Source organism: Balaenoptera ricei, chromosome 10, assembly GCF_028023285.1.
Source record: "Balaenoptera ricei isolate mBalRic1 chromosome 10, mBalRic1.hap2, whole genome shotgun sequence".
NCBI classification, from domain to species: Eukaryota; Metazoa; Chordata; class Mammalia; order Artiodactyla; family Balaenopteridae; genus Balaenoptera; species Balaenoptera ricei.
The window spans coordinates 11,961,870-11,975,080 of NC_082648.1; the positions used below are offsets into that span (position 1 = coordinate 11,961,870).

The window sequence follows — 13,211 nt, forward strand, 5'->3', positions numbered from 1 at the left end:
GACCTCCCTCACCTCAGCACCATACTCCTTGCTTTACTCCGGGCTTTCAGGGAAGCAGGAACTCCAGCTGAACAGCCTGTCACTGGGTCCCTTGGTCTACTCTTCCCCACACTCCTTTCTGGTCACCCCACTGGTCACGTGGACCATAGAATACAGCCTCCCTGTCGGCACTTAGCAGCTACATTACAGTAGGAGATAAACCAAAGTTCACTTTGTGTGTTTGCTCACAGAAAGGTCAGAGTTATAAACAGGGAGATTACCTGTGCCTCACCCAATAAAAAAAAACATCACTGGTGACACAACACTGAGAAGAGGGAAAAGAGGAAGAGGGCAGTATTGTATATACCAAAAATGCTTTGTAAAATGGAAAATAAAGGTCAAAGTGTTTAAGGCAAGCACAAATATGATAGATTATTAGCTTTTAGGTTATAGTTGCACATTGAAACTGAATCCTTCACATTGAAACTGAATCCTTAACTAGGAAGATCTGTGTTTCACTCACCCAGTCAGCAATTATTATTGAGACTTGACGGGGCATTGGAAGGGCACTGGGCATACAGCCATGAATGACATGGATACATTAACGTCTTCATGGAACACATGTCTTCTGGTGGGAAAGACAAACATTAAATAAATAATTATGAATAACTAAACTCAACAATGAAAAACAGTGCAGAGTGCTGTGGGAGCACATGGCAGATTAACCTAACCTATTCTGGAAAGTCAAGGACGCGTCCCTGAGAAAGTATCCTTTGAGCTGAGCCCTGGAGGATGAACAAGAGTTAGCTGAATGGAAAGTGAGGGAGAGCATGTGAGGCTGGGACAGAGCTTGTGCAAAGGCCCAGAAGTGGGAGGGGGCATGGATATTTGAGGAACTGAAAGAGATACAGTATGGCTGAAGTGAAGAAAGCTAGTCCAGTGCAGTAAAGGATGCCAGAGGAGTAGGCAACTGTAGGCCAGGGGGTTTCCTGTGAGCCATTAGGAATTTGGAACTTTACACTAAGAGTCAAGAAAGGGACGTGATCAGATAAATTTTGTAAAGAGCACTTAGGCTGCCATGGAAGAAATGACCTAGAGAGAGGCAGGAGTGGGGTCATGGAGCAAATTAAGAGGCTGCTTCTGTGGTTTAAGTGAGAAGTGAAGGGGGCCAGATGAGGGCAGTGGCCATGGAAGTGGATTCAAGAGACATCTAAAAGGTAAAATGATAAGAAGATATTTCATTGGACTTGGGGAATTAGAGAGAGGGAGGAGTCGAGAGTGACCCCTTATACACTCAGCTGGGTGAATGGGAAAGCTGTTGACTAAGCTCTAGGATTTTGAAAGCAGCAAGAGAAAAGTGACTCATCACATGAAATGGAACTCCTATAAGACTATCAGTGGATTTCTCAGCCCAAATCTTGTAGGCCATGAAACAGTGCAATGATATATTCAAAGTACCTGAGAGAAAAAACCCTGCCAACCAAGAATATTATACCTGGCAAAATTATCCTCTAAAAATGGAGGAGAGATAGAGTCTTTCCCAGATAAGCAAAAACTAAGATAGCTCATCAACACTAGACCTGCCTTACAGAAATGCTTAAGGAGTTCTTCAAATTGAAATGAAAACATACTAAACAGCAATGCAAAAGCATAAATCTCATGGCAAAGGTAAATATATTAAAAAATGCAGAGTAAAGTAATACTGTAATGGTGGTACCTAAGTTATGTTTAAGCTTAATATAAAAGTTAAATGATAAAAATTTGTTACTGGGCACACAATATAGAAAGTGTGGGGACAGGAGAGTAAAAGTACAAAGTTCTTGTACGCAATTGAAGTTAAGGTGTTATCAACCTAAAATAGATGGCTACAACTACAAGATATTTTATGCATGCCTTGAGCTAACCACAAAGCAAAAACTATAGTAGATACAAAAAAGATAAAGAGAAAAAACTTGAAAGCAAATCATTACAAGAAAACCATCAAATAGCAAAAGAAGACAGCATGAGAAAGTAGCCCTACAAATTTTCCCCAGAAGTAACTTTATTTACAGTTTAAAACTGACCAAATACAATATGTGAAATGATAAATTCAATCAATCATGGTGGTCGGCCGCCAAAAATTTTTTAAAAAATTTTACTGGAGTATAGTTGATTTACGGTGTTGTGCTACAAATTTTTTTTTTTTTTAATTTTATAGCTACTTTTTTTATTTTTATTTATTTATTTATTTTTGGCTGTGCTGGGTCTTCGGTTCGTGCAAGGGCTTTCTCTAGTTGCGGCAAGTGGGGGCCACTCTTCATCGCGGTGCGGGGACCGCTCTTCATGGCGGTGCGCGGGCCTTTCACTATCGCGGCCCCTCCCGTTGCGGGGCACAGGCCCCAGACGCGCAGGCTCAGTAGTTGTGGCTCACGGGCCCAGCTGCTCCGTGGCATGTGGGATCTTCCCAGACCAGGGCTCGAACCCATGTGCCCTGCATTAGCAGGCAGATTCTCAACCACTGCGCCACCAGGGAAGCCCTACAAATTTTTTTTAATAAAAGCTGGGCTGTTGCCACTCTTCAGGTTAACTTGAGTGGCCCTCTAGTGACCTACCATGTCCCAGCTGATCACACCTCTACACTGGGAGTTGTATCCCCCAGTGCAGGGCCTACAAGGAGAATGGACTTCCTCAGATCATGACGTGAAAGAGATCTTGTGAGTGATCGCAGAAAGGCTGCCTCTAGACCTCCTGGGACAGGACAGGAATTGCCTGGTGTAACACTCCCTTGACTTAGCCTTGCCAGTTCTACTGTTCATCCCAGGTAAAAGGAGAAATGCATTCTGGGTACTCAATGAACCAAACATTAATAGAAGGGATTAGTAAAATTGAATGGGACAGTATTTGTGATTCTCCTCATTTTATAGTAGACCAAAAACTGAAAAATAGGCTGGTTCTAGAAATCCACTCAGTGATTGAAAACAACCAGAAATTATGCTTCTTTTACCAGAAGCAGAGGAGAGAAAAAGAGTGATAACCAGAAGTGGGGATAGGGTTATGAGAGGATTTTTAAGGGTGAAAGTTAGTTATTTAAATGTTGATAAGGAGCTGGTGGAGAGGGAGAGGTGGCAAATGTCAGAGAAGAGGCGTAAATGATGATGGCTCCAAGAAGATGAGAGGCAATGGGATTCCAAACATGGCAGAAAGAACAACTCTTCCTTATAAAAGGAAGAACGTGTTGTAGGATGATTGTGTATGTTCCTGAACAGAACTTGGATCCACCCACCTAGATACGCAGCAAAGCCAATCTACTGGGTTGTGGTGAAGCAAAGCACAGTGTTTATTACAGGGCACCCAACAAGGAGAATGAGCAGCTAATACTCAAAGACCCAAACTCCCCGATGGTTTTCAGAGAAATGTATTTAAAGACAGTGTTAGGGGTGAGGGTCACAGGGTGTGTGATCAGCTCATGGACACTTTTTGGATTGGTAGACGGTAAGGTGACAGGGTGGTGTTTCAGTAATCTTGATCATCAATTTTCCAGCTCCAACCAGTCTACGGTCTATGTGTTCAGGGTCAGCAGTTTCCACCTGGTCGGGGGTCTGGTTTCCGTAAGAAATAACTTAAGAATGTGTGTCAGACACTGTTATCTGTTTTTCTCAAGGAGAACTAGGACTTTATGACCTAATCCTTCAATTTTACTTATTGCTTAAGTTGTTATCACCTTCCTTGCTTGACTGCTTTTTCTTAGTTCCCGCTTTTGCCCCTCCTTAAATGATTAATTGCTTGAGTCTGTTTTCTGAAACAGGCCAGGGAAAATAAGGTTGATTTTTTCTAAAGGTGGGAGTGGGGGAACATGGAAGGGTCTGCAATCACGAAGGCCCTGCAGGGCTCTGCTTGGTTTCATATATACACGTATATTTCTAGACTTCTGTGCTGGAAGATGAGATCGTTTATGTATGAGTGTTTAAATTTATTTTCTGAAGGAGGTGAGTCATTGGCTGAGAATGAAAGGAGAGCTGGGCTAGTCAGAGGCTTGAGAAGGGAGGGACTTGAAAAGTTACTGTGATGAGTGAGAGAAGGACTGATAAGAGATGCGTCCTAAGGTTGTTTGTCAGTGGTGAGATTAGGAGATGAGTGACTGAAAACTGGCCCTACTCAGCCCAGCTTTATGATTTTCTCTAGCAATGTTTAGCTGCCCAAGAGCAAGTACAGGAAAGTGAATGGTTGGGCTTATTCAGGTATGGTTTTTCAAGGTAGGTGCAATGAAAGAACAAATGGATAAAAAAAAAAAATTAAACAAAGTCAAAGGAGTGGAGAGATGGACTATAAAATCTAAATTGAATAAGAATGAAGTGCATGCAGGAGGGGAGTGAAGGAAAGGCATAAAGAAGAAGCTTGAGGGAATTCCCTGGTCGTCCAGTAGTTAGGACTCCATGCTTTCACTGCCCAGGCTGTGAGTTCAGTCCCTGGTGGGAGAACTAAGACCCTGCATGTTGTGCGGCACAGCCAAAAAAAAAAAGAAAAGAAGAGGCTTGAAGGGATGACGGTACAGTAGACAGGCAGAAGTACAGGTGGAAAGGGGACAGCTGAAACAAACAGCTGGAAGGGTGTGTTTGCATTAGAGGGTGGATTTTCTGAATTACTGATTTGAGCAGTTCAAGGTGGCTGAGGGGGGGAAGGAAAATGTTTTTGAACAGAGGAGTTTCAGGAACTCAGAGTCCAGTTTGTTGGACAGGTCACCTCCTGGGTATGAAAATCAACCAGACTGATAGCAGGCCCTTGTTGGGGAGGAATAAACCAGGAAGAACATCCAGGACTTCAGTAACTGACAGTGGTTGATAAAATGGGATAGAGAGTATCCTGGCTAGATGGTACATGCCTCAAGGGAACAGAGGTGTTTTTTTTTAAATTTTTAAATTATGAAGTAGATCATGCATGTAAAGGCATATCTACAATGAATATATACAAATTAAAAGAATAATAAAATGAACACTCAGGTACATACATTACAGCCTAAGATATAAAATGTTACTAGACCCTTTGTACCTCTGTGTGCCCCATCCCTAACACATCACCCCTCCTTCTCCCAACCTAGCCATGAGGTGTACGGAACAGTCCATGAAGAGATACAGGATACTGGGGCATGTGTTGAGCATGGCGTAGCAATATGGGGATGAAAAAAGGCTAGAGAAGATATGACACCAAGTACCCATGTTTGGGGGGATGAGTGATGTGGAATAAGGTGGGTTCAAATCTAGTGTCTCCCGGAGGGAGGACAGTAGATGCTCAGACTTCATAGGATTCAGCTTTGATTCAGAAGGAAGGCACTGGGGTTATTTTATGGGGGGGTACGTGGTGATGAGTGACTGAGAGTGGTCAGGAGTGGGTGCCCCTGGATACTTTTAGTGGACGTTAGGAAGAATGGAACAGCAGGCGGCAGAGAGGCACACGGCCATCACAACGGTGATTAACCTTTGCTACAGGTAACGATTTTATATGTTGCACATTTGGTGGCCACTGTGGACTCAAACTTGGTGCTCTGTTAATATGTTGCTATTCCCACTTCCTGTGGTAGGAGAAAGAGTAGACTGTTTTTGTTTTTGTTTTTTGATTTGGTCTGCAAATTGCAAATATGAAAAAAAGCCACGTCAAGGGATGGACAAAGTTGTAACTGTCAGGCGCTTTTAATTCAGATGTGAAGACAGAAGGCAGATGCAGTTCTGGGAACCCTTTGGTTACAGCATGGAACCACGAAGATTTTCAAAAGGGAAGGAACAAGATGACAGTCCTTCCTGGATCCTTTAAGGCAAACATTATGTATCTTCTTTATGTTGTAAAACTACCAGCACATAGATCGTGATTAAAGAGAGGCAGGTTCTGCTGGGAAAGTTTCAAGGGTCAAAAACAAATAATGGAACACTGAGTTGGCAGATTTATGAGATATACTCTTCAGTAGAACCAAAAGCCCTAAAGATATGAGAAAAAAAGGGAAATTACGCCACATGGGAAGGGGTGGCTGGGCAGGTCACCTGCATGTGCCACTCTTTCGTTTCTGGCAAGACTTCGGGTCTCTTTTGTATGCTTCTCATTAAGATCCCCTGCTCACCTTCAGGCCTATCAGAATACTTGGCATCTCTACAGTCTGTAGCAGTCCTAGGGTTCCTCTCTCCCTATCTCAGTGCAGATGCAAAAGTGAGTTTTTCAAAAGGGATTTTACGAACTAATGTAACTGATAGAACTAAAACATGAAAGTAGTTTTTTAAATAAGCACAAAAGTAGAGATTCTGATCTGGATTTATTGAGGAAAAATGGCTACAGTAAAGTACTTCTCTTTTTCCAGTGTTAGTGAGAAATACTTGACATACGTCACTGTATAAGTTTAAGGCATACAGCATGATGGTTTGCTTTACATATATTGTGACATGATTACCACAATAGGTTCAACTAATATCCGTCTTGCCATATAAATACAATAAAAAGAAAAAAAAGGAGGAAAGAATAAACGAAAAAAAATTCTCCTTCTGATAAGAACTCGTAGAATTTATTCTCTTAACAACTTTCCTATATATCATATAGCAGTGTTAGCGGTAGCCATCATGTTGTACATTAGAGTATTTCTGAACGGATGATTTAATAGACTCACCAGATTAGCTGCAATACACCCTGAATGCCTGCAGCCAGTGGACGTGTATACTTCTGCTCCTTCTGGGTAAGTCATTTGCTTACCAAGGGTCCCTTGTGTTTGCGCCCAAATTTGCCAAACATACTTATTAAATTATGTCCTTAATTAAATGTTACGTAATCTGATAAAATACATACAAAAACTGTTGGAAATCTTAAACAAAGCAAATTACTAAGAAAACTGCTGTGGGGAGACTACTATAATACACCAGGGAATAACAAAGAAACCTAAAAAAATTCTGTCCTTAGAGAACTTGTCAATTACCTTAAAACATCAAACACCAAAAGTAGTACAAGTTGCACTCGGGGTGTGGTTTACTTAAGAAAGCTGATACAGGGGGGAGGGACAAATTGGGAATTTGGGATTAACAGATACACACTACTATATATAAAATAGATAAACAACAAGGACCTACTGTATAGCACAGGGAACTATATTCAATATCTTGTAATAACCTATGGAAAAGAATGTGAAAAAGACACAACTGAATCACTTTGTGTCACAACTGAATCAATTTGCTGTATACCTGAAACACTGTAAATCAACTATACTTCAATAAAAAAAGAAAGAAAGCTGATACAGAGCTCCAACCTGGCTACTCATGCTCAAAGAATATTACTTGGCCTGACATCAACCAATGGGTGAATAAACAAACATGAATATGTTTTGAGATAAAATAAAATTTTTAAGGTATAAATATATAATTTTTAATGATTCCTAGTTTAACTGTTTTTTTCCTGTGAAGGAAATACTTACTGGTCCTATTCACAAAGGATAACATAATGCCAGATGGGTTCAGGTAACTAAAAGGCTATACGGTTTTGCTGAGCACTCAAATGGATTTGGTTACGCAAACCTTCTGAGTCAGGCATAGAGAAATATAAATTGCTTTACATAATAAAATGAGGAAAATGTGAAGCTCCCAGGGCCAATCCAGGAACAAGGGAATGAGGAGGAGAGATGGAAAGAGATAAAGGGAAAGAGATGGGAGCTACATAGAAATAAATGGCCTGTGGGAAAGGCCTAGTGAGATGCAGGCTGAAGACATTTAAGAACAAGGATGTATAAAATAAATAAGAGGTTGCTCGTCTTTTCCTTGAGGAAAAGATGCCTTACTTCATCCATACAACAGATATTTATTGAGAACCCTCTAACCGTTCTCAGCATTGGGGTTACACAAATGAACACATTTCTGCCTTCATGATAATTGTATTCTAGTGGGAATTTAAAACTGATAAAACTGGGTAACAGTTCCCAAACCTTCAGTCAAGTCTGTGCCAGATACAACTTGCCTAACTTTGGGGAATTATGGAAAGGTGCTCATATCTGTGTCTAGATTCATGGGGTAAGAACAGGAGTAGGATGGCTAGGTGATTCTCAGAAGCAGGAGTCTAAAGTCAGAGATGATCATGGTAGTTTAAGACTTCAGGGTTTGACGAAATATTGGGAAGTGTTTTTGAACTTTCTACAAGGATGCGATGAGAGTCAAAGTCATGTTATCTAGATCACAAGGTCGGGTGACCTGACTGATACCCAAGTCACTATTGTACACTAGGGCTGCATATCTAAATCTAGCACCAGTGCCTGGGCACTTCAGGCTGACAGGCTTCTTTCTTTTCCTTGTTATGCCTGTTTCCTCTTGTCTTCCCCTCCCCCATTCTCAGCTCGGTGCTCTGTGATGACCTAGAGGAGTGGGATGGGGGTGGGGTGGGAGGGAGGCTCAAGAGGGAGGGGATATATGTATACATATAGCCGATTCACTTTGTTGTACAGCAGAAACTAACACAACATTGTAAAGCAATTATACTCCAATAAAACAAACAAAAAAACAACAAAAGAAACTCTATTTAAACCCTGAGCAATGTCTTCCTCTCCCTCCTTCCCCAGCCCATTTTGTACAGTCTTTTCATATGCTCAGGAAAGGCTGGAGTAGGTGATTGTTATATACTTGCAGGGGCAGCTGGAATTCTGTTCAATTTCCTAGTGACTCTTGGATTGCCTCCTCTGTCCAGGTGGCTAGTTTTACCTACTTAGGGAAATATGTGCTGGAGACAGTAGTAATGCATCTCAGCTGCAATAAAGTTCTCCATGCTCTGGAAACAGCTTTGTTTGTTTTCTCTTACCTCCAACACACGGAAGGAAACAGGCCGTAGGCTGCCAAAGAGTGGTTGGTTGGGTTGATACGTCAATCCTGAAAAAGGAACTCTGTATTCTCCTGTAGAGAAGCTGGACATTACTCTTCCCCACCACGCCAAGGCAGCTGAAGGATTACTTCCTCCTAGTTATACGGGTTAAAATAATAGCTTGGGAAAGAAGGAAAAAAAGTTATCAGTCCCCTGAAGTGTAAACTCCTTACGAACAGAGTAATTACCAGTTTTGTTTATTGATGCTTCTTTACAAAGTTGGAAAGGTAAGGCAAGCATTTAAAGAACAGAATTGTATATGTTGAGGTAAAGAAGAGCATCTTTGAGTTTCAGGAGGCAGTTCAATATTCTTAAGCAAAACACCAAGACCCACAAAACTTGAAGCTGGATTTGAATCATGTTTCAGCTGTTTGTTAAGCATATGAACTCGAGCAGATTACCTACATTTGCTGATCTTTAGTTTTCTTATTCGTAAGACAAATTTAATTTCTATTCTAGCCAGTAAACCTGAGCTGTGACCCTTGTTGGAGTTTGGATGTGGGTAGGTGTGCCAGATGATTGATGGGATTTGCCCAAACAACACTCACCTGGGGTTGAAGAGTCACACCATAGGTGATTCATTCCCAGGGAAACAGCCAAACAATAGCTGCCATATTATTCAAGCCTGTCTCCAATCCAGTCCATACATGCAGACCTTAGTTCAAAAGAGAAAAAGACCTGGAATAAAAAACTGGAAGAACAACCTGATAAAGAACTCAGTAGAATATTAAGTCATAGATAATTGCCTAGGGCCACTCTAACAGGTTCTAACACATAAAGAAGAGGGATGTCGTACTTCACTTGATCAAAAATTGGCAGCCTGCTCTGGCACTTTGAGAGTCCTCCATGGTGGTTGTCGGGATTGCTGGAGCTGTGGTAGCACCCAGTGGGGGACTTCAATGTGTGAGCAAATTGCACTCACCAGGTGGCAGAACCCACTGGAGACCCTCATGCTCAGTGGGCCCACATCAGTTCCCGGGACAAACAGACTTATTGGACAATATTCAAGACATGCCTAGCAACTTCTAGATATATTCACAGGAGCACCAGCAAGTGAAAATTAAGTTACTATTGTTGCGTGAACTTCGCAGATTCTAGCACAAGGAAGTTTGGTTTAATTAAAGCAGAAAATGGTATTATAAAGTTCCTGGCACCTAGTTAGTTATTGTTATTCCTTGATGCCCTCCTCTAAACGGCAGAATCAATTGCTCCTTCCTTTGTGCTACTTTTGTGTGTAGTAGGTATATCTTCTCTAACTTTAATTGAACGTTTATTTAATTGAAATTAATTGAATTGAAAAAGCAAAGTATATGACAACTTCACTTTATTAGAAAAGAATAGTAATGGAAAGAAATTTCAGTTGTATTCAAGAAATAATTATGTGGCTAGATGTGATTAAAAAATTGTCCCTCAGACAAGTATTTGGAATCTACCACAGGAACAAAAATTTAAACTACATTTATTTAGATATACTTCTTTATATTTAACAGTGAATCAGCAGGATATATTTGAAAGAAAGAAGTTCTGAAATGTAGAGTGGTAGATATTCCTTTTCACCTTATGTATGAGATTAGGAAAAACGAATTTGTCGAATGCTTAAAACTTGGCAAAATTATTTGAAGGAGGAACAAATGCCTGATGAAATAGGATTAGATGGAAAGGGATAAGAAGATCAAGGGGAGAAAAGTCTTATTAATGCTTCAAGATTGCAGAAACTGGTCGCCCAAAGACACATCATATCAAATGTATTAGATGAGACCACATTTAATACATTTGATATGTATCATTTTTCTGTAAAAAATTTTTTCTGTAAAAAATTGAAAGGAGTTTTATAGTTTTGCTATCAGTTTTGATTTTGTAGTTATCTTTTTTGTATTTGGAGCCAACACTTCTTTCTTTTAGGTCTCAAACACCTTTATAGGCTTTCAGAACGCTCAGAGGTCTAGACAGTGATAGACTGTCCCTGATAGGTAAGGACGTAAAATAGACTGTGAGAAAGAAACCAAGCCCATTTACAGCTGACACCCACAGCATCCCTGTGAAATAAAAGGAGAGAGTATTTAACTTCAGGTGTTTATCAGACAAATGGAGGCCAAGAGTCAACAAAACAAAGTACAAAGCTGTAAATTTGTCGGGAAAGAATATACAATTATATTGAGGATGTGAATGTAGAGGCTAGTGAGAATTCTTGACATAAATTTAGAAAGTTGCAAGGGTAGTTTGAAACACACACGTGAAATCAGCAGGAATGATAACAATGATACTGGAAGTTTGGATTTTGCTACCGAACCAAACTTGGGTCTGCTTGCCTGCACATAAAGTCAACCTACTGGGTTGTGATGAAGGAAAGTGCACTGTGTATTGTAAGGCACCAGACAAGGAGTCTGGGGCAGCTAATGCTCTAAAAATGCAAACTCCCCAGTGGGTTTCAGGGAGGCATTTTTAAAGACCAGGTGAGGGAGGGGAGTCGCAGGGTTGTGATCAGCTCATGCAATTCTCTGACTGGTTGACAGGGTGAGGTAACAGGGCAGGGTCACAAGGGTTAACATTATCAGTCCTCGGGCTCCAATAAGTCTGAGTGCTCATGGTCATCAAGTAGTTAACTTCTTCCATTTGGTGGGGAGTTTAGCATCTGTAAAACAACTCAGGAAATGTGCATCAGATACTGTTACCTAGGTACTTCAGAGAGGAGCTAAAGAAGAGAACCTGAGGGGAGGGGTCTGTCTCAGGAAGGCCCTTCGCATGCTCCCCTGAACTCAGCACCACAAAGGGGTGGGCAGACACCTAAGCCAACCCTCCAGCCCGACCCCTGGACACACCTCTACCCTCACCCCATATAAGGAACCAGCTCGCCCCATCCTCTCAGGGAAGCGAGCTAGCAAGGGACTGTTACTTGTTCTCGCTCCCCCCTGCTGCAGCAGGAGCCCCAATAAAGCCTTGCCTGAACTTCCTGTCTGGCCTGTGATCAATTTCTATTGATTAAGGAAGGCCAAGAACCCTGGTTGGTAACATTTGGGTCCAAGGCCACTTGGGTGGTAAGTAGCAGAGCCAGAATTTGGATTGGTTTTGCCACATTCCACAAGCCTAGCTTTCTCCACTCTGAGCTTATTAATTGAGACTGGGGGCTGGGAGCTGGTGAGGAGGGCAGGTGGTGAAACATCTGGAGGGTAACGAATTAGACGAACTTAAATAACAAAGAAGTAGTTTATGGAAGCAGAGTGAGGAAATTTGGAGGGAAATAAAATTTGACACATAATGGTGTAAAAGAGTATAAAGGGATAATAGACATAGGAAAGCAAAACAGGTGAAGGGAAAATGGCAAAACCTTGAAAGTGTTTAATTTATAAGGATATGATTTTGTGCCACACAAGGCATTTTGTTTAGTTAGCTTTTATGAAAAAAGTTATAAAAATGAACTGTCCCAGTACTTGCTGTTGGGGGCAGGGGAGAGAAATAATTTTCCCTCTACTCTTCTGAGTTCTTAGCTGAGACCCTTGTAATAAAGGACAGATTAACATGAGAAAAACAAACAGAAGGTTATTAATATGTATACGTGAGGGAGATAAGAGGTACAAATTTCCAGTTGCAAAATACATGATTCATGGACATGATATGTACTGTGTGGGGAATATAGCCGATAACTATGTAATATCTTTGTATGGTGACAGATCATAGCTAGATTTATCATGGGGATCACTTTGAAATGTACAGAAATATTGAATCACTATGTTGTGTAACAGGAAATAACATAGTGTTGGAGGTCAATTATATTTCAAAAACAAACAAACTCATAGGAAAAGAGATCAGATTTGTGGTTACTGGAGGGTGGGGTGTGTGTGAGAGGGTTAGATGAGAGCAGTCAAAAGGTACAAATCTCCAGTTATAAGATAAATAAGTCCCAGGGATGTAATGTACACACCATACACAAAACTAACACTGCTGTATGTTATACATACATATGAAAGTTGTTAAGAGAACAAATCCTAAGAGTTCTCATCACAGGAAGAAATATTTTTTTCCATTTCTTTAACATTGTATCTATATGAGATGACAGATGTTCACTAAACCTATTGTGATAATAATATCATGGTCTATGTAAGTCGTCATTAAGCTGTACAACTTAAACTTATACAGTGCTGTATGTCAATTATATTTCAAAAAAACTGGAAGAAAAAATACAACAAAACCTGTTGGAAGAGTTAAAAACAAGTAAATAAATAAATAATAAAGTATATGTTCAAATCTTCCCTCCCCCAAATACAAAACAAAACATGTATAGTTTATGTATATGGGGTAGATTCCCAGGGAAAAATGAGTAACTTATAAAATGGCTTAGAATTCAGGCTTAAATACCATCTTAATAGGGAAAGGGGAAGAGGGAGGTAGAC

General features: G+C 40.7%; 1 long non-coding RNA gene across 2 annotated transcripts in view; it reads right to left on the bottom strand.

Moving 5' to 3' along the window:
• Positions 1-8,912: 8,912 nt before the first annotated feature.
• The window catches only part of LOC132372425 (uncharacterized), a 32,480-nt gene continuing 28,181 nt past the window's right edge, over positions 8,913-13,211 (bottom strand). For both annotated transcript variants that reach the window (XR_009505188.1, XR_009505187.1), the window contains exons 2-3: positions 9,372-9,478; positions 8,913-8,943 (exon numbers count right to left, since the gene is read on the bottom strand). This is a non-coding gene — a long non-coding RNA (uncharacterized LOC132372425). The remainder of the gene's footprint in view (positions 8,944-9,371; positions 9,479-13,211) is intronic.